The sequence below is a fragment of the Apis mellifera genome, linkage group LG7, assembly GCF_003254395.2.
Source record: "Apis mellifera strain DH4 linkage group LG7, Amel_HAv3.1, whole genome shotgun sequence".
Classification (NCBI taxonomy): domain Eukaryota; kingdom Metazoa; phylum Arthropoda; class Insecta; order Hymenoptera; family Apidae; genus Apis; species Apis mellifera.
The window spans coordinates 8,530,669-8,554,371 of record NC_037644.1 but is presented as its reverse complement, the minus strand read 5'-3'; the positions used below and the strand labels follow the sequence as shown (position 1 = coordinate 8,554,371).

General features: G+C 31.4%; 1 protein-coding gene across 1 annotated transcript in view; it reads right to left on the bottom strand.

Annotated features, from left to right (window-relative positions):
• The window catches only part of LOC408934 (choline O-acetyltransferase), a 36,968-nt gene extending 18,856 nt beyond the window's left edge, over positions 1–18,112 (bottom strand). Inside the window, exon 1 of the mRNA XM_026441587.1 lies at positions 17,987–18,112. The gene's annotated coding sequence lies outside the window, so the exon portion shown is untranslated. The remainder of the gene's footprint in view (positions 1–17,986) is intronic.
• Between the last annotated feature and the right edge of the window lie 5,591 nt (positions 18,113–23,703).

Genomic DNA, 23,703 nt, shown 5'->3' with positions numbered 1-23,703 from the left:
TATATGATTTATAAACATAATTAATTTATATTTTATGCAACAATGATAAATATTTTTGTATTATATTTCTCATAATTTTGATATAAAGTAATTTATTAGAACAAAATCTTGTAATTTTTAATTATAATTTACTTTGATAAATATTATAATTTTTTAAAATTAAAATATATTAGATAATTGATTAACATTTTCGTATAAAAATTTTCACTGCAAATGTATCGATTTTTACGTAATTCTATTTCAAAATCAAAATGTTATCACTCCCAATTTACTCAATTAATAATATTCACAGATTAAATGTATACAAGTTAAAAATTCATTTAAATTTTTTCGAATTAAACGTCAGAAAAACTAATGAATCCAAAATCCAAGTGAAATCGCAATAATCCATCCTACCACGGATTTACCACAACCGTAAGCCCATAACTCCACCCTGATATCGTACGAATTTCTTTCAGATCCTCTCGTCAAGCCGACGATCTGACTTCCATCTCCCTTCGAGGAAGCCATATGATTTTTCTCTGTTGCTGGTGAAATTTAAATCCAACGAATCCACTGATATCTTCCTGGATTTTTATGATTTTTAAATATACAAGATAACAATAAATATTTTCCAAATGATTGAATTTAATTTTCGTTTTTTTCGTAAAGAAAAATTTGCTATTTTTGTTATTTTGAAATTTGCATATTTTTGGATGCAAAAATAAAATATGAAATAATTTTTAACGAATCGAAGTGACAGACAGATTTTTTAATTTTCTTTTAAGTTATAATTAAAAATGTTTATGCATTTGAATGTGTAAAAATCTATAGAATACGCGTGATATCACGTGAAAAAGATATAAAATATTCATAGAACACATGATATTCGAGTATTATTTAATAATGAATCCAAAATTATGGAGATTCGAATCACTTTGAAAGCATAATACTCTTAAAAGTATCGATAAATCTTACAAGAATTTGAAATCTCGATAAAAGTTTCGATCAAATTTTAATAAAACAGAAACAGGCTTGAAATGACAAGGAATTCGAATCTTCTTATCCTATTCGATTCTCCAAGCGAAAAAACGTTATCATAAATTCTCAAATTCTCATTCACTCCTCGACTTATCAAGATTGTTATTAAAATTTCCAAGAATTCGAAGAAATTAAAATAATACGCGTAACAAAAACTTGTTCAAAATCTTATTACGATATACCCAATACTTTATACCGTAATATTTGAAAAAAATCGTTCGAACCTAACCTCAAAATCCGTCTGTTCGAAACAATGATCTGACAGGTGGGACGAGTTGCGCGAGTCGGGATAAAACTCGTCACCGGGTCAATCGATGGCGAATCGAGCGGCTATTTAACCGGGTCGTAACCTCTAGCAAGTCTAGCCTTTGGGACGAGGTCGTGCTGATCCAGATCAGTCGGTCTCGTGCCTTACCTGTACGTACGAGCCGCTCTCCTGCAATCGTTACCCCGGATTCTGCGCACTTATCGACCAGCCAGTGAGGACACCTTTGCATCCTTCTGTGTATCCGTAGAGTACACTATTCGCCTATACGAATTCTCTGTCCAAACAGAGGAGTAGGAAAGGTAAATTTGCTCCACGAGTTGTTTCTGATCGCTCGTATTCGACACGGTATTTCGACACCGCGTGCAAGGTATATATGTACAGCGCTGGTTCTTTGTTAAGCTCGATGATTTTCCAGGAAAGTATCGAATTTGTAACGATTGTTTGATAGTTGATTCAAGAGATTGAGCTTAACTTTGATCGCCTTTCGAGAAAAAGATTCGGTCTTTGATTCGAGTTAGGTTATGTTCGATGTGTATATGTGTGTACGTTTGCTGGAGATTTCAATTGAGCGTTTGTGATGCAATATCTTTATAATTCTAGAAAAAAAGAAAAACTATAATATCACTTTAAAAATAATATGGAAATTATATGGATACAATTAACAAATACGTAATTTAACACGTTCGTAAAATTAAGATCCAATTTCAAGCAATGATAATTATAAACACGGGCAAGCATATGATGTGATTAAAAATGAAACGAAATATTGAATATCCATTGAATAGATTCGTGCACTGTTATTCATAATCTCGAAATTGCCACGTTTAAAAAAAAAAAAGTATCGGAAATACCGTGAATTGTGAATCGAATTTACGAGACAAGAGTAAACGAATTTAAATGTCACGGTATTTATAATTTCGTAGAGAGTGATCAAAGAAATGTCAGGCTGGAAGGAATTTTTTAGTGCGTTCGATGAGAAATATTTTTGAAGCTAAATAATAGCACCGTGTATTATGGTTTATTCTTACAAAGGATCGTGGTTGTGGGAGACGGTAAAAAGGTGTAGGTGTTCGTAGGTAACCTGCATCGATCCACTTGACCTGGTGTTGACGCTTCTCTGTGTTCACGCCCAAAACATGAAGCCAGCTTCCCCCTGTTACATTCGTTTCATTTATCTTCCCTACCATGTCGATATATTTCTCTTCTAAATTAACACCGATTGTTCTATTTCTTCCTCTTCTTTCTTTCTTTTTTTTTTGTTCATCTCTAAATAGCTCTTGTTGTATTTCTGAATAGTACATCTGTAGGATATTTTCAAAAATACTTTGACATACAATATAATATTTATAAAAAATTATCGTGAATCGAAGCATAATAAATTTTGATAATGAATTGATAATGAATCTTTTACGATACTGAAAATTTGTTCCAATTTCTTCTTCTAAAATCGTTTCTCCAAAAAATTAAATATAATCCTGTACAAATCTCAATGTGATGTAATTTTCAATTATTCCTTCCTCGAAAATTTTCCACTCCCTTCGTGTAATCTTGGAAATATGACAGTACGGTTACAGAGAGAGCACGTTACTATCAGACAGAAGATCAATTTTCGAAATTTCATTTTGATCTGGTTACCGTTCGATGTTGGAACTTGAAGAGCGTTTGATGTGCACGTAGCAGACCCCTGCTCAAGGACGAGGGGGCTGTCAAGTCAGGATAGAATTAAAGGTTAATCCCGCCGGGTATACAGTGGCTGCGAGGGACGGATTTCCCTCTTCTTTCCACTTTAACTCATCTTCTGCATCGATAGAAGCCTTTGTTTTTTGCTCCAGACTTCAAGATACCATAAATATTTGTGTACTTAAGTGCCTCTGGAATATAAGAACAGGCTGTTCGACACGAAACATCTTTGTCCCTTTGAGACAATTGTTGAATTTTATTTTTCAATTTCACCATCGTGTATTTAAAGTTTTTCTTCTTTCTTTCTTCTATATTAAATGTACATATATATTTATATATTTTGAATATAATAATTGAATTCGAGATAAAATTTTATTGGTTAATAAATCTGTAAGAATTTTAGATTACAAGTGCTGCAATTAAAGCAATAGTATAAACCTTGATATTCATATCTTTTTGATTTATGAGAGTTATATGTAGATGCACAATTCAATCTTTATTTTATTAGCTTCATTATAATTTTAAATATTTGTAATAGCATTTAACTTTCGATTGCATGTTTCTCATATCAGTCAGATCTCTCAGCATTACATACGTTCGTAATAATTTCTGATCCATCTTTTAATTCGTTTAAACAAGTTTATATCACAAGTTTCCTTATATTATTGCACGATATGATAGAAAGTTATGAAATTACAGAACGATTCATTTAAATAGAATAATACAATTTACGAATATTAGAGGTTTCAAATTTAGTTTGGATAAAATATTTATTGAAATAATATTAATGCACAAATCAATTATTGCTCGTTTAATACGTTTGAATAAATATTAAGAACGTAAATATTAAAATATTCAATCAACGTTTAAAATTTTAAATTTTACTTTTAAAATTATCAATATTGCGATATTGATACTCAATGTACATTTAATAAAAAGAATATTTAATTTTAATTAATTTTTCATATCATATAAAACGATATAAAAAATATATATTATTTACAATTATTTCACATTGATCTTCATTGATGAATATAATAAAAATTATATATCACACGTGAAATTTGTCACGTATATAATAACGGATATTTTTTTCAGTATTGCCTCAGGAATTCTGGAATTAGTCACATTTCACCGTAGATTACACGAGAACGGACATTTATTCGATATTGATGCTCGTCGATTTACCACGAATCTCTTGGGTAAAATTGGCTTTCTGCTTTCTGGATTACACCGAGACCGATATCTCAGCCACCTAGGGAACATATTCGAGCAATTTCGAGTACAATTCCTTTTTGTCTATTCCAACGTTATCTCGTTTCCACGCCTCATTTAATACCTTAACTTTCCATTGTGTCTGCTTTACAATCTTATCAGCTTTTTTTTCCTCTTCAAATGGAAACAATAATTTACCATAATAAAGGAACATACGATACACTTTTACTTTAAAATCTTCGTCTCGATATAAATTTATTATTATACACAATTTCATTTGTTACATATGATATTTCTAACTTTTTTCACTCGTATTCTTGACCACTCTTAACTTCTCTTTCTTTTTCTTTAATTCTATGAAGAATTCTATGAAGTCTACGAGAAATATAATAAGAGAAGGAGAAAAGAGGAATTGGCGGCGAGAACTGCGAAAGAAGGGTGCGTAACCCTCCCAACCGTTTCTGTCGTATCGTTGTTGCAATCCCGCAGACAATCCGTAAGGGCTTAACGCTGTTTCAACAAGGGATTACCAGCGCTTCCCTAACCCGAACGATACGCGATCCTTTCGTATCCGTATCAGGGACAAACATTTAAATTGCCAAGATTACGACGTGGTCGAAACTTTTCTCTTTTTCCCCCCAGTTAAGATAAACACCTTGGCCTCCAACTTGGCAAAGCTATTTCGGAAGGATTTTCCAAAAAAAATTCCTGGATGTTTTCTAATTAAATTTAATTGATTGATTCGTCCTGGAACTGCATCAACTTTAATACCTAGGGATGGAACTGTTCATGAATGAATTACGTCTGTTGATGTTGTAATTAAACGTAGTGGAATTTTTATTGGAATTACTATTCGATTATCAGTTTCTAGTAAACGAAATTGATTTAAATTATTATAATTTAGCATATATGAATCAAATTCAATATTATTAAATTCTGGGTATTCATATGATCAATATCATTGATGACCAATTGATTTAATTGAAAAAAAAGGATTTACAATTTCATCAATTAAATATAAAATTTTTAATGATGGAAAACAAATAATTAATAAAATAATAATTGGAAGGATCGACACATGGCGTACAGCGAATATTTAAGGAAATTTATCTCTTTATCATCTAGGAAAAAATGTGTAAAAAGATATATAATATATGATGAAATATTATCAATTATTTTTTTTTACACAATGATTCAATTCAACAACAGAATAACAGAATCCAGTTCCAATCGTGTGTTTATTCGAAGGATATCTGATTATATATTTATTGTCATCTTGATTTGATTTTTCTTTCTTTTTCTCACGAATCCTGAGTCATCGAGGAAATTAGCTCTTTATCATCTAGGAAAAAATGTATAAAAAGATATATAATGTATGATAAAATATCGATTATTTTTTTTTATACAATGATTTAATTCAACAACAGAATAACAGAATCCTGTTCCAATCGTGTGTTTATCGTTCGAAGGATATCTAAATATATTTATTGCTATTTGATTTTTCTTTTTTTTTCTCACGAATCCTGAGTCATGGAGGAAATTAACTCTCGAAGGAGTTCGTATCTAGGAGTTAATAAAGGCTGGATATGGAAATTTTCTATTCAAATGCGATATCACTCTGGGCGAAGATACGTCAGGATGCACGAACGGGTCGCTTGTCGCTTTAATCCGTGTACGTGTTTCGCTCGGGGCGATCTTTCACTACAATTTGCATCTTTGAATATTATTATTTCGAGGAATACTCATCGTCGAATCGCGTGTTCGTAACGTTTCGTTTTGATCTTTTTTTCTTTTTTTCTTCGTGGGTCGAATCGACCTTGGACCTTAAGAGTCTAAGGTTTCGCGTTTTTTTTTCAACATTCGTGCTTCCTTTCGTTTCATTTCGAATATAATTTCTCTCCTATTCTGTTCTAGAAACAAGTAATATAATATTGAAAAAGAATTTTTGAAAAATAAGTTTGTACGAATAAAATTTCCATTAATTAATAGTGCAGATTAAAAATTTGTAATAATATGTGAGAAGAAAATAAATAAAGAGAGAATCTGAATGCCAGAGATATTTGTATTCGTATATTATTGTTAAATCTTGATTCTACTGTTGGAAAGGTTACAAAAGATCCATTTGTTTATTATTCCACATTATCTGTAACAAGATAAGAAGATCTATCATATATAAAGATCTGAATATTTTAAATGAAACATTTTATATTCTGCATAAAATGCACATAAATGATAAGAATTATTTATATATTATATATTTGTGTTATTCATAAATGGTTTTTCTCTCATATATTTTTTACACTTTTAAAATGTACAAATTTTTTATTCACACGATATTGTCGAATAATATTGGATTAGATTTAGAAATAGATTTTTATATTATATCTTTCTTTATATTCCTTTTTTTGTTATTCAAATAAAAAAGAACAAACAGTAAATGCGATAAATAAATTACTAATCTATTTCTATTAAATTTTATTTGTGTATAAATATTTTCTATATTGAGAGAGGATTTCATTTGCTTGTTTTTATCCATTAAGAAGAAAATTTCTAAAGAATAACGACCAAGTTCTATAATTTATTATGTATACGTTTATGGAACGTGTTTCTCGTTCACCCTTCTGTTCACTCTTCGAAGGGCAGTGTTTGCTTCTAAGATCATGCCGCAAAAGAGGCTCTCGTGAAAATACGATTCGCTTAAGATCAAAGGCAAAGGTATTGGCAAAGAGAAAGTCGCTATAATTCCGTTTGGTTGTTCATTCGACGGTAATATATTAAATACAAAGGTGATCGTTACTTAAAAGAACTTTGGTATATTATACATTTAATAATTGAAAAATATATATAAACAACGTGTTTATTTTTTTTATTTCAATGAAATTTATTGGAGAATTCCAAATATTTGATAATTTGTAATTACAAAGTTAAAATAGAATGAAGTTTTAAAACATTCCTGATTGCAAGAAATTGAAAAAAAAAAACTTTAAGAAAATTCCTACAAACCGTTAAAAATTGAAAAATATATATAAACAACGTGTTTATTCTTTTATTTCAATAAAGCAATGAAATTTATCAGAGAATTCCAAATATTTGATAATTTTCAATTACAAAGTCAAAAATATATATAAACAACGTGTTTATTCTTTTATTTCAATAAAGCAATGAAATTTATTGAAGAATTCTAAATATTTGATAATTTGTAATTACAAAGTTAAAATAGAATGAAATTTTAAAACGTTCCCGATTGCAAGAAATTGAAGAAGAAAAAAAAAACTTTAAGAAAATTCCTACAAACCGTTAAAAATTGAAAAATATATATAAACAACGTGTTTATTCTTTTATTTCAATACAGCAATGAAATTTATTAGAGAATTCCAAATATTTGATAATTTTCAATTACAAAGTCAAAAATATATATAAACAACGTGTTTATTCTTTTATTTCAATACAGCAATGAAATTTATTGGAGAATTCTAAATATTTGATAATTTGTAATTACAAAGTCAAAATAGAATGAAATTTTAAAACATTTCTAATTGCAAGAAATTGAAGAAAAAAAAAAAAAAAACTTTAAGAAAATTCCTACAAACTATTAAAAATTGTTTCGACTTATATTACTTATAATTTTTATCTCAAGTAAAATTCCTTTTTTAATTACGAAACGATATTTTAAAACGCTTCCAATGACCAAAAACCAACAAAAAATAAAAAACCTTGAAAAACTCGTAATAATACAAGTCATTAACTCGTAACAAAAAGACTCGTTAAGCTGCCAAAAAAAAAAGCGTTACGTTCCAGACATTCCGGAGGCTTCGAATAACCTATCTAATGAAGTACTACTAAATCCAAGCTAAGAAGGGGGCGCCTCATCCGACAAAGGCGGTCTCGTACCTACGCTTCTTTTTACCTTGCTTGTCGCCTCGAAAAAGGCGCGTTGGAAATTGCTCAAAAAAAAAAAAAAAGAAGAAGAGAAAAAGTAAAGTGAAGGCTCGAGTAGAAAAAAGAAGCCGTCTCTGATTCTGGAAGGATATCGATTTACTCGAGCCTTCGACCTTATCGCTTCTCAACCTATATATATATATATATATATATATATATATATATATATATATATACATATCTACATCGTTTCTTGTTGCCAAGAGGTAAGAAAGGTAGCGGCGAAAAAAGTGGCTCGACAATCTACGATATTTCCTCGCGCATCAGGTTAGGCGCGTCCTTCCTAGAGGGAACGATCGAAAGAAAGTCGTGAGAAGATGGAAAAACTTGGACCGCCGCCCCTTATTCCCCTCGCTCTTTCACCCACCATGTCCGTGGGGATTCATAAGAAAAGTTACGTACTTCGAGGTGATTTCCAACGTCGGCCTCTTTCTTCTTCTTCTTCTTCTTTTTTTTTCCATGTACAAACCCTCCTTCTGAAAAAATACCGACCACGCTTTAGCTTTTCATCCCTTCCCTTTTTACGTAAAGCGCCGTCTCCTCGTTACGGGATCAACCACTTCTTGCTTGCCTTTCGAGAAAAGTTTCACCGAGAAATTTTCAACTTTTTTCTATTGTCCAATGATATGAATTATATATATGAATTCGTTTGAAGAAAGGGAATGCGTGTATATTGAAGAAAAAGAATTTCAATCTTTTATAATTTTTTCGTTTATTATTTTAAAGAATAAAAATTATTCTCGTTTATTCTTTCCTTTTGAATAAAATTTAAGAAACAAGCTAGAAACATCAATTTTCATTTCGATTTCATTCAAGATTAATACGCAATGAATGGAATCATTTTGAATGATTCTCCGTTAAGTAATTAATAATAACAAGCGCGTGTCATACGTCGAGCTATAATTTTTCGAATTTTATGGGACGGTAAGGAAATAAGTTATATCGGTTGAAGCGTTTGGAAAGAGGATTCCTCCAAGTCTGAGGAACATTATCGGTCGAGCCATGAAACTTTATTGCCTCTTCTCCCTTCCTTACTCCTTTCCTGTTTGTCCATTGAAGGAAGTGAGAAAGGGAGCTACTTTTCCCCCTACCGCAGAAACTCCCTGCAACATCCCTCCGAGTCTTAACACACACCCATTTGCACGTGTCTACGATATTTCTGGGGAAATGTCCATCTGGTCACGAGATATCTCTTTATTTCCTCCCCTCGCGTACCTTGCGTAATAAACGTTCCAACTTTAATCGTAAACCGCTCGCGTAAACTTTTCTCGATTATTATATTTTTTTCGCTTACTTTTTTTTTTTTTTTAAAAATTATCTTACGCTGTAAGATAAATGCATTTGATGTTAATAAAAAATAATTAAATTTTTTATTATGCATCCGTGTATCGAAATAGCGATAAAATTGAAATATCATTTTATATAAATAAAAAATTATGAATAGCTCATAAGAATCTATTTATTTTTAACATATTAAACACGATTCATTAAATATTTATTAATGTATAATAACAATTTATTTTCAAAAGAAGATATTTTTACATACGTACGTATCCTTTTATCCTTTTCTTTTATCCCTTCTTCCTTTTCATTTCCGCATTTACCTTATCTTTCTTTTCGTATTTTACATTCTCTTTGAGCCTTTGTGACCATTCCTCCCTTCCCCTCCTCTAAGTACATCGAGCTTTAATACACCTTCCGTCTACATTTTTATCTTTGCCCTCCTTTCTTCCTCATATTTCTTTCAAACTTATTCCCTCTTTAAAATTATTATATATAGCAAAATCTTCAACGTTTCCTTTTTTAATAAAAAGTTTCTCTGTTTCGATGAATCATCAGAAAATTAATATTTAATTTAAAAAAAAAATAATCATAATAAATTGCACTGCAACAATTTCCAAAGATTCATTCATCGGTATTTTAATCAACCTTCCCCCTCCCCCAATTCCACGCTTATTTCCCCCGATCATCCTCCTTTGGATTCCCATTCATCCCCGGTTTTTCGTCCAGTCGACAATAGACCCGCATCCTCCGAGGCGAGAGAACCTTTCTCTCTCTCTCTCTCTCTCTCTCTCTCTCCTCTATATATATATATATATATATAAAATCGTGGGGTGGACGCCAGTGGGGGCTTTGGTTGTTGGAACCGTAAGCTAATATTACGGTGCCCCGCGGCGAGCTGGAAAATTTCATTGAAACTTCCATTATTCATCCGCGGAACGGGTCCGTCCATCCGTTCCTACCTTTCCTGGCGGTAAATTCAATTCGAATTACAAGGGCACGAATTAGCCGGCCGTCCCTTCCACCTTCGCCCTCTCTTTCTCCATTTCCTCCGCGATTTCCTCCAATTCGGATTGCGCGCAATTAGCCGACGAATTTTCCTAATTCTCCTCCTCCCGTTCCTCGCGTTCCTCCGTGTCGTTCGACGATTGTCGCGACTCGGACAATTCGATTGCCTGCGAATTTGCGCCGATTCTTCCACACCGTTGTTTGTGTCAAGCGTTGTCGCTTTAGATTTCTTTCAGATGGGAATGAAAATTTTATTAGGATAGGAAACGTTTAATTTGAAGTCTCTTCTCCGCTTTTCTTTTTTCCATCTTGGTTATGATTTGTAAAATTGACAGACTAATGTTTTTTTTTGAATGATTATATTTTATTTTATATATACATATATTTATTTAATTATATATATATAAATATTTTATTCACAATATAAATAAATACAACAAAAAAAAAACAATAATACATATATTTTATATTATTTTTAATTAATAAAATTAATAGAAAATTTAAAAATACTTATAAATTTAATAATTTAATTTAAATTTATGTTAAAATTTTATATTAATTAATAAAATTATAAATTTAGAATGTATGAATAAATATAAATTTAATTTAATATCTAAGTTAATAGTATAAATATTTGAATAAATATGATTATAATAATTTTTAAATAAATTATATTGTGGTTTTAAAATTAATTGTATTAATTAATTATATATAAAATATAAAAATTATAATTAATAGAGGATTCTGAAACAATAAATAAAAGTTTTATTCGGAAATTAATTTTAGTAAAGATAAATATAAGCCAACTATAGCGGTTAAACTTGATTTATAAATTAATTTTTTCTAATACGAATTTAAATTAGTTGTTAAAAATTATAATTAAATTTATTAATTTTAGGTGAAATTTGTAATTAATTAATAATAATTATAAATAATTTTTTTTGTCATTAAAAAATTTAATGAAAAACTAGGATTAGATATCCTATTATAAAAAAGTAATAATATTAAGTTATTAAATGTTGAACCATTAAAATTAAATGATATGGCGGCTTTTTATATCTAATTAGAGATGCTCGTCGATTAATTCGAGCTAAATAATTATAAATTGTTGAATCAAAATTTTAAAATATGTCGAAGAATAAGTTTATGTAATTATTGTAACAAATAGTGTATCATTTGTATTTTTCGATGCAAATTTGAATTGAATATGCAAGGAAAATATGATATTATAGAAAATTAAATTTTTATTTAAAGTAAAAAAAAAGCAAAATTAACTTTCATATATAAATTAAAAATTTATAAGGTGTAATAATGAAACATGTCGAATCAATTGTTCTCTCCTGCAAAATATTCGTCATCATCCTTGATCGATACGTAACACGTACGAGAGATGGACGATCGTAGATAAGGAATCGACTATATATAATCGACTCGATTTACCGGCATACACATCCGGAAATACATTTTCGTTTCTCGTGTACGAGGGGAGGGACAAACGATTCGATCCCCCCTGCGAAATGTCGCGAAAGCAATTTTCTCAACAGAATCGAACGCGCTACGAATTGCCATTCCTTCTCTCCTTCCTTTGCCTCCTCGACTCCTCGATGGCCTGATCGATGGTCCGACCGGCTGCATTATTCACTTCTTCAGTGACGAGAGTCTCTCTCTCTCTTTTGAGAATGTCCCTCAAATTTTCACGAATTTTTAACAATTTTCAGCCTCGTTTTGTGCAAATATTAATTCCAGTTAATCTTAATCTTAATCTGTTAATTTTTGTTGAGTAAAAAAATAACGATACGTCGGAATATTTGATAATATTGAAGTAGATTTTTAAGAATAGAGAGTAAGTATTTTTATTCAAAATGGAAAAGGAAATTGTATTTTAGTATATTTACAAATAATATTTTGTATTTATAATTTCAAATAAATCTTTTAACTCGAATATTACTACACTGTTTAAATTTTATCACGACAGAAGCTAAATCATAAAAAATATAACAAACTGAATAAAATAATATTTTAGAACAATATTTGTTCTTTCTAATACCTTTTAATCCATACAGCATCATCACACCGAAAATTGAACACGAGAAATAGCAATTTCAATCAAAATTGTATCAATCATTTCGGAGAAAGTCGCCCGATATTCTCGGTTTAACCCGGATATGTTAACACAGGTAATTGTTTAACGTGGAAAGTGAAGGCAGAACAAATATAGCGATTCGTCGAAACGCTCTTATTTCTCGCCTCGTATCGCGAATTTATTTGAAATACTAATAACATACGCCGCATATTTCGACTCATCGTGTATTATTTTCAATCATAACGAACGCTCCGCACGAAGATTCCATGGCGCAATTCGATCATGCAACACGGTATTGCTACCGTAACACGAGAGCCATTAAGAGAGGGAAGAGAGTTCATTCGAGCCTAGATATAACGATTAATCAGCGCTAAAAATATTTTCAGATTGCGTCGACATCCGCGTGGGCGAATCTGGATGTCGATTAATCGAGCCACGAATTTTTCTTTTTCTGTTGCACAATGCGACATATGGCGAAATAAATTACATCTAGTTTTTCACAAATTTCAATACAATTATCTCGATACGAATTTTATATAAAAATCATAGATCATAGTATTATTTTTGGTGGAATCATTGAAAGGATAAAGGAGCATCAAATGTAAATAATAAAAATGATAATTGGAATTTAATGGTGTTCGATAAAAATTGAGCGAAATTCTAAATTTCAGATCATAATAAATAAATAAATAATGTGGAATAAAGAAGAAAGAAAAATATCTGTCAGCACGTTCGAACGTTTACCTCGCTGTTTCCTCAGATCACGTATCAGGAATCAAAATACTCGATCATCGAGCTCGATTCAATTTGTTCGGTTGGAAAATTGCATGGTTGTGCGCATCATTCCAAAGATTTTACGAAACACTTCGAGGGATTAGCGCAAGTCTGCTATTAATTGCAGCATGCTTTTTTTTTTCATAGCACGCGGATCAAACCATCTTTTTATGCACGTTAAGTGTTTCACGTGATGCGATGAATCTGGTGCAACGAGATGTTGGCACATCTCTCTCTGTCAATAATTATTCTTTATTTATGAGGAAATGATAATAAAAATTTTAATGGATATTTTTTCATGTCAAATTTACTTTTATATTTTCTCGATAACAATTATACAATATATGATAACGAAGCAAATATTCCATTATATTCATATGGATATGATTTAATTTAGGTTAATAAATTAATTTTTTCAAATTCTTGTCGTTGTAATAATTTGTAAAATTATTAAAAAAGTTTTATACTTAGAAAAATAATGCATTATATATATATAATTAATATAAATATTTTCTAGTTAAATATTTAAGTTGAATAAAAATACACACATTTTAATTATTGCATTTTAAATAGCTCTAATTAACTCAATTATTATTTGATAGTTATCTGGTATTATCGTATATTATATATTCACCTGGCATTATTATATTCCTCACTAAAATTAATAGCAGTTGTATATAATAGAAACTCATAAAATTTGTCGACCAACTTTTACAAGTTTTCTTTTTTTTTTTTTTCATCCATTTAACCCGGCGGATATAACTTTCAAAAGGAACATTGTTCCTTTTATTAATATTCTTTGCAAAACGTGTCATCCATCATTAATCACACTTTGAATTAGAAAAGTCTTTTTTACAATGCGCTCATGTATTAACTCATGACTCATCTATACGTGATCACGAAAAAGAGGCACGTTTTCTCAGCGTTCACTTCTGTATTTCACACCTTCATAGTCTTGATAAATACTGTGTCTTGAATTATGCAACCTATAATATCGCTTTCCTTAGCTAAAACACGTCCTAGCTAGAAATTTGTTATTTTTCAATATATGTACATTGAGCATTTTAAAATTCTACACTGTTTCTTAAACTTTTAAGTTTAAATTGGAAAAATTTGTGTTAAATATAGAAATAAAGATTTAATTTATTTTATATGATGGAATGATATAAATTTCTTCACACAGTTATATTATTCATTTGCTTGCAATAATTGACACAATTGAAAATTTGCAATCTTTAAATAGTATTTTATTAATAGAATCATATAAGTGGATTTTCATATTGTACATTTAAAATTTTTATAAGGTTTTGAAGTATAAAAAATAATATATTTTTAATTCTAATGCTAGAACAGAATATTTTAAGATAAGTAATAAATAAAATAAGAATTAAGAATTTATTTTATAATTTCAACGAATACAATGTTTAAAGAAAAAAATCTATTGAAGATCTATTTTAAATCTATTGAACAAGCATGTGAAAATAGAATATCTGCTTTATAAAAGAATTTTGCTCGAAATATATAGGATGTTATCGATAAAGATATTGGATATGTGAACAAGATTACGTACAAGAATAAGATAAAACAAGTTTGCAAAATCTAATTTTCAATACAGTGGGATAGTGGCAAATTGTTGAAATTGAACTTTCTACGTGTTATCCCGAAAAAGTTTTAAGCTTGTTAAAAAGATAAATTTCCCTGAAACTAGCCTAGAAATTTATCCTCTCGTAAAATAGATTTATGTATGGAAAAAACTTTGCTACAAGTCCAAGAAAATATACGTACGTTAATAAATTATTATCTATTATATTTTTATGCAACTTTCATTCGATTCAAAATTATTTACAATATTTTCTTATATTCCCCAAAATATATTATCCATAAAGTAACAATTCCATTCACTCACTCAAGAATTGCAGATTTGAAAATTAAAATAAAAATACAATCGTTACAATAAACAATCTTCAACATTTCACCAATTTCTCTATTTATCCTGTAACAATAATCTAATCAAACTCAAATACAAAATCAAAAGATAAACACTAACATATTTCACTCTCGTCCTCCTAATATTACATTAACAAAATCAACACAATAAATAACACAAGTCCAAATAGAACAAATACAAACCAAAATTTCAAACGTGTCCACACACACATAAACACACACACCTCGATATCGAGACGTGAACATTGTTGTACATTCTTCAACCCTTTTCTTCTGAACATCCCTCCCCCCTCCTCAGGAGTTTGCTCGCGCAATATTTGCATTGTTCTAGTAGAACGAGGCTCTACGCGTCCTCTCCCCTTTTGCAGCGAACCGTGACGAGACGAGCCGGTGCCCGAGCCCTCGTAAATCCATTTATTTATTTATTTATGTGCCACGGGAGCTGGAAACCGGATGGTCGTGGGGACCAGAGTGGCGGAGAGGCTTATAGCCACGCATCGAGCCCTGGGGATTCCCCTGGGACCGGCTCGGATGGGGGAGATCGGAAAAGTCACGGAGAACGCGTGGATATAGGCCCGCGTTGATGCCTATTCCAGAAGAAGTAAATTCTCGGGAGGCAACGTGGGTTGAAACGAAAATGCTGTTGCGCCACTTATACGCACGCTGGGACGAGAAAAAAACCGATCGTCGCGCTTTTGTCCATCCGTAAGAAAGTTGCACAGAGATTCTTTGAATGTTTAATTTTGCATTTATTGATTGGTGATATTTGTTTTGGTGATTCTTAATGAAAAAGATATTTAATATAAATGGATTTTGTAATTTTTCAGAGTTTGTTTTGGCCTCTAGAATGTACTTTTTCAAAAATGATAAATATTCTGTAGAATAAAATTTTGGGAGAAATTGAATGTACATGTAATCGATGGGTACATTCAATTTTTGATTATTTTTACACGATAGATTAAGCTTTTTTCGTTCATGCAATGTTATGAATTGTCAAATATAAATATTAATATTTAATGAAAAAAAAAAAGATTTACGAGCGATATTTTCATATTGGATATTAAAATTTGTAACAAATTAGCAAAGGCAATTTGAAATATAGAGTAATTTTTAATTATTCTCATTTCAATGTAAATTAATGTTCTCCGCGGTATTTATGTTTCGTAACAATGTTTAACGGAATAAGAGATGAGAGAATTGTTATTGTAAGATGAACAGGATGGTTAATTTATCACTGATGTTTTATCAGAATATCTCATAAAAGATTGTCTAGAAATGCTATTTGCCTCGACCAATTCATTCTGCATTAAGTATAATCAAATCGTCGTAATGAAAACGTAACGATGCTTCAAACAACTAAGAGATATGATATTAAATGCAAGAGAAATCATTTCTTTCAATGAAATGTTAAAAGTTAAAAATTTAAATAGTTGACATTAATAATATACAAATATATTAATTTATTTCTCTACGCGAATAGAAATTATTACATACTTTGACGTCTTAAAAAAAATTACATCCACTATGTTTTTATTAATGTGAAATAAAAAAAAAAATATTGTTAGGTTAAAAGATTGATGACGTTCGTTATTTTAATTTAGGGGAAAAAATAGTTTGATTATAATAATTTTACGCGATATAAAAATAATATAAAATTTGAATTAAGAAAAAATATTTATTTATATTTATTTAAAAAAAAATAACTTCAAATTTGATTTATTATACTCGATCCAGAAAATAGGGAATAAATAAATGTTATTAATATTAAAATACTCGATTACTCGATCATTCAAATGTCCAAATTGGGGAAACGAAGCGTATTCTCACGAGGCTAACTACTATACTATAAACGGAAATGACGATACATTCAGGAAGTTTTCTTTCTCGTTATCGTTTGACTTTCGCGTTTCGTACTGAAAAACCTTTTACTTTCTGAATATTTAATGAGACAGCTTACATAAATTTCTCATCGTTTAAAGGTTTTTGAAAATGACAGTTCTATCTAAGACTAATCCATTTACGTTCACAATTGTAAAATATATATATAATGTCCATTAAATTATCATGGGAAAGGATAATAAAAAAATCGATATTCTTTTTGTGCAAAATAAATAGATAAATAAATAAATAATTTAATATCGTAATAAAATGTTTAAAATTATGATACCAAGATTATTAAAATATCCATTTTACATTTTAATACTTAAATTAATACTCATCTCAATTAAAATTTATCTATCCCATAATTTCTAATAAATCAAATTATAGTTACAATAGATTTATTTATCTATCTATCAACAGTTTTGATTAATGATATAATACAACGCACAGATTTATTACGTCTTGAAAATATTAATTCTTTTTTTTTTTCAAGATATTATATATTATAGCATGTAATTTTCTTTTGCCATATATATATTCTTTACCCATTCATGCATAAATTTTATATAAAATACTATAATTCAAACAAGATATTCAAATTAAATAAAACTAATTAGAATGTAATTAATTGGTTGAGTACTTTGATTTTACTTTAATAAAAAACATTTTTGTTAAATTATAGCATCTTAAAATAATTAAATGATTACAAATTGAAAATTTTTTTATCACCAATTCTATTAATAATTAATTTTCTAATTTCTAATTAAAAAAAATAAAACTCAGCTAATTCGTTATAAAACAGAATTATTGTTACGCAAAAAGTCGACGAATTTCGAATAAAAAAAATCGATCGAAGAAATTGGCGGAAGGAAAATGGTGAATTCACTCACCCAGTTGGTCGTCTTTTGTCGGCGTTCCAAGAGTCGTTGCTGGAGCTTCGGCCCAGGCCCAGAAAGGAAGGCTTTCACCAGACTTCTGGTCTTGGGCAAATGATTGGGTGCGATTACCTCGACCTGGGCCAAGTATTTCTGCAAGGTTGATTCCAAATCCGGAACCGGAAGGCTCGGTAGAATGGCTTCCTTCTGTAAAGCGAAACGCGGGGAAATGGATGATTATCGGGATAAGAATCGCTGATCTCGAATAGAATCGTTATTGCCAACTCGTGAGAAACGGGAAACGGAAGTGGAAGGAAGGATGAATTTATCCTCTCGAAATGGATCGATTTTCGCACAACTGTTGTTCAAAGATTAATGACATTTAACTTAATAACGATCGATCGAGTCCAAGTGCTTTGACCGTGAATGATTGCCGTTAATGTTGCAACATGTTTGGACGAAAACAAATGAGTGAGAAGGTTCGATGAGCAAAGGGCATATTTATCGGAGTTTTTATCAACAGAAACTGTGATGTAATCTTGAATTAGAATCGATGAAAATTTAAAGTTTGTAAGATTTTTATCGATCAAATTCGAGTCTCATTCATAAGAAATTTTCGAAAATCTCGAAAGATTCGAAATTCTTGGAAATCATTAAGAATGCTCGAGAAGAATGAAAAGTACATTATTTATCAATTGATTCGATCAATTCGATTAAAAATGGCAATTTAACCTTAAAAAAGTAATAAGAATCGTCGATCAATGAGTGAAAAAACTGAACTTAAAGATAAATAATCTTTTATTAAAATTAATAAATTAATATATAATAAATAAAATATAACTATAACAAATTATTAAAATATTATTTATTAAAATTTCCACATGATTTATATTTATATTCCAAGAATCAAATTCATACTATGTTGATAATTTAATCTCATTTCACAATATAGTTATAATAATTATTATTATAATTTCAACATTCGGCGAGGGATCGATGGAATCGATCCCTTGAACAAGTTCAGGGGTGCAAATTGTTGGCGCGCACACTCGAGGAACACGTTGCCCTTTACGATGTCACGGCGATTGTAAAATAAAGAATCAATCGAGAAACGAAGCGTGTCTATGGGAGCAAGGGCCCTTAAGGCCGCCACGGTTCGTTGATCAGAACCCCCCCCTTTTTACCGACCGAGCTAACAAGAGCGGAGCGAGTCCAACTCGACCCTTTCTTCTTCTTCGTTGCTTTCGTTCGAGATGTGTTTCCGGCAAGTGGAGTCGCGGGCACAAGGAAAGAGATGAAAGAGAGAAGAGCGAGGGAGAAAGAGAAATGGATTATTCGATCTTTCCACACAGTATATATATGTATATATATATATATATATACTCTTCTCGCCACGGTTGTTCGCGTATTTAGTTTCATTAACAAGCGTGGCTCGATCCGTATGCTCTCAGGATGCTTAACGGCGAGGTTGTGGAATCAACACGCGTCGCTTCACTCGTGACCAACAACGAGGAAGCGGGATGTTGGTGATTTATGTGACAACCGACGCGGCGTGAGGAATGACACGCTTTCTACGCGACAAAGTGATGGCACACCCTGTGACTTTCTGTGTCTCTCTGACACTGATGGTATCTAAATATTATATACATATATATACATATGCATGGAAAATATTTTCTTCTTCGATATATATATACATTTAAGAAAAAGATTTTTAATATATCGTTTATTTAGATTTCTTCTTCCTGTATTCACGTGATAAAATAATAGATACGAAGAAAGAAATAGAAAAATTGTTTTATTAGAAATTTCAGAAACATTGAGAAGAGACATAATGGAGGGATAATAAGTTGTAATATTTTAATCTTCATTTCTGCCAAAGGAAAAATCGAGAAATCACTGTTCAACGATCGATGGAAATCAATGCCTTCTAAGAGGATCGTTTAACAACGATGGAGGAGGAGGAGGAGGAGGCGATTGAATTTGAAGCGGAGAAAGGTGCAAACTCGTATTATTCGACGCACGAAAACGAATCAGGAGAATGCTCGTAACGAGTTCGATTATCTCGGTTGCCATGAGTCAGTTTCTGTCCCGGAACCTGGCCTCCCTCCCTCCCTCCCCCTTCGTGTTGCGGCCCAGCCAGTTCGTTCGTCTCGTACATGGAACGTAACCGGGTGTCCGGGTTCCCAGGAGGTTTTCCACCCCCTTTTCAAGCCTCATTGCTATGCACCGCTCGAAACTCTGCTAACGACCTTTGCACGCCCAACATCCACGGCCGACTTTTCGATCCGAAACAGCTTATCGGGGCCCTCTGGATTTGAAATATTCGATACCCGGATTTCCCTCGATTCGAAGGGGGCTTATTTCGGAAATGGCTTGAATCTTCGCAGGGGAGGGAAAAGGAGATCGCAGGTAGAATTTTAGATTGTTTTGCGCGACTTTATTATCGTTGGAGCTTTTTGCCTTTCGAAATTTCGCCATATTGCGATATTAATACAGGGTGTCCTCGAAATCATGGTACGAAAAAAATAAATCGTGAAAAGAATGACAGTTTGAGTGAATCAAGAAATAAGCGGAAAATAAAGTAAAATAAAATTTTATTGCTTTTATTCTTTAAGAAAATGAATATTTATTCGAGAAATAGCTTCGATTTCATTCAAAAATTTTTTTAGTTGTTCATATTATACAAATTATTCTTTGAATTGCATTCACCAAAATTGTTTTCACATATTCCACTTATATATTTTCATTAAAATGTACATGAAAATTTCACTTGTTACCTTCTAATCTCTAGAATTCTAACCATGTTAATCTACGTTAATCTTCTTGGTCAATTCGAAACGATTATTCTATCCATCTTATTCGTGCGACTTTCCACGGCAATATCCAAAGATTTTCCCTTTCCTTTCTCTCTCGAGCAATCGTTCGCTCGGAACGTTCTCAATGTTTCCCTGAGATGGATCGTTTAATTAAACGCAATTAAAATTCTCGCGCGACGGCTGGAACAACACGGCTGGAAATCGGAGGAGGATTTCGATCGAGGATGGCTGAATGGCCTCGATCAAGCGGACCTCGTTTGCTCGATTCGATAATAATCAATCGGATGCGGCTTTCATTCGAACGCACTGAATTCGAAATAATTACCCTTCCTTTCCAACCAACGAATATAACGTACACATCGAGTTCCAATTTCTCTCTCTCTCTCCCTCTTTTCTCTCTCTCTCTCTGCCTCTGGTTGCAACACAGAACATCCCGTAAACGTGATCACACGTTCCCTGTCACGAGAGACTGGTCGCTAATTGCGAAAACAAGCCGTATCGTCCTCGTGTCTGCCCATGTATATATATATATAAGAAGAAACGCAGGCAGACGTTTCGACGAGGTTTTATGATGGTTCAATTAACGAAAATTCGCTATTTTATTCAATAATATAATCACGTAATTTTAAAAATTTTGTATATTCAATTAACTGCTTGATATTGATCGAAATTCTCTTCCAATTTTTATATGCAAATGTATATATTGTATATATTTTATTTTTCTAAACAAGATAAAAAGAATGGAGTTTGAAAAAGGTTTCCTTGAATATAACAATACTAAAAATACTAAAAATTTCCAAATACGTTCCTTTAGCAGCAACTAACTTTTCTAAAATTGACCCTTCTCAAAGGGTATGCTGTAGAGCACAACACGTGAATAGAGGATTCCTCACGTACTTCCTCCGAGCGGAAATTTTACGTACGCTCAATTTCCTTGCACACAATTTCCCTCCGCTGTGGACTCCGCGCCGGATAATATGTATCCTCCATCACGGCTGCCACCTCGAGATCCAACTCCCTCCACCCGATTCCCCGCGGACCTCTATTCTCTATGCAAACAGGCCAGGAACGGCCAAAGGAGAACCGACATTGCGTTGGGGTGGGGGGACAAATATCTAAGATGAGAATAATTTTTCTGTTTTTCTTTACTTAGAAGAATTATTCATTTTCTGTGAAACTTAAAATTGTACTCGTATCAGAGAAATAAAAATTGAATTTTATCAATAATATTATTATTACTTGTTGAATTTATTCGAGAATAAAGGGGTTTCTTGAAGAAGTGGAAAAATCTGCAGGAATCTAGAAGGAAATAGGAAAGATGGAAGGGGAGTGAAAAATAATTATGGGAGGGGAAAAAAGCGAGGAAGGAACAACGGGGTTGCGGGAGACGTGGAGGGTGGTGCAGCGGGTATAAAGGAAGCCTAAGGGGGTTGTTCCTGGTCTGTGAGTGGCGAGGGGGGGTCCGTGGGTGTTACTAATTGGAGGGGTGCCGAGGGAGAAACCTTGTTATCTCTTAATTGCTACGACCCTCCGCACTGTTTTGCATCGATAAGAAGTACCAGCCACTCCCTCCCTCAACTTTTGTTTCATCTGACTGTGTGCCCCCCCTAGTACCTGGCGGCGGTGATCGATCGAAATGGAAATTGCTCGTTGTATCAAAATTGCGGTGACCCTTTGCGCAACTCGACGATATTTGCATATCCGCCCGAGTGACGAGTCATCGTTGCAAATTATTCGATCCCATTGTTTCATGCGTTTAATCCTTTCTTTTTTTGCAATTATCGAATTATTAATAATCTCGTATATGAAATTACGAATACATTACAAATTTATTAGAAATTATTGTATCGTTAAATTTTCGTTCGTGCGTGATTAATTTGAATTGTAATTGAAAAAAATTAATCCAATTTCAGAGAAATTGTCGCCCTTCCATTATTTTTAATTTAAATTAACAGTAGAAATATGGAGCTTTTTTTCAGAGTGTTATTTTGTACATTCTAATATTTATCTAATAAAAATCGTATAATAACAAAATTTTATAAATATTTTTTATTCCTTTTAATTTATGAAAAATATATTTAAATGCGTCAAATTTTAAAGATGGATTGTAAGATTGAACGAAGAAGAAGAAGTGTTGGTTCAATTTCTTTCGATGGCTAATCGGTTCGGGTCTTTGATATAATCGCGCCTGTCCTTTGGGAGCATTACATCTCACGCTTTAATAAAGTCTTACTTTGCCTCTTGTGGGGAGGGGACGAGGGATAAATAAGTTTTTCCCCGTGTTTTTGAAAAGATAAAGGGAGTTGATTCTTGAGCAGCTGCGAAAATTCGCAGCAAATATTTTCTGTTACGGAACGACGATCAAAACGCATTTACTTAGACAATCTTCCTTGTCTTCAATACATTTTTATATATATATATATATTTCATTCCAAATTAATCCAAGATTTTTCCATTTGAATTTGAAGAATCAAAAAATCGAAATATAAAATTTCAATTCTTGACAGGGATAAATAAATATTCCTGACATTTACATAAATATTTTAACACTAATTTCTTCTCCAAAATTCCTTGCAAAATTAATAAAAATTTATATATATATATATTTCATTCCAAATTAATCCAAGATTTTTTTTTACTTAAGTTCGAAGAATCAAAAAATTGAAATATAAGATTTCAATTTTTGACAGGTATAAATAAATATTCCTGATATTTACATAAATATTTTAACACTAATTTCTTCTCCAAAATTCCTTGCAAAATTAATAAAAATTATATATATATTTCATTCCAAATTAATCCAAGATTTTTTCACTTAAGTTCAAAGAATCAAAAATATAAGATTACAATTCTTGACAAGGATAAATAAATATTCCTGACATTTACAAATGTGACATTTAAATATTTCAACAT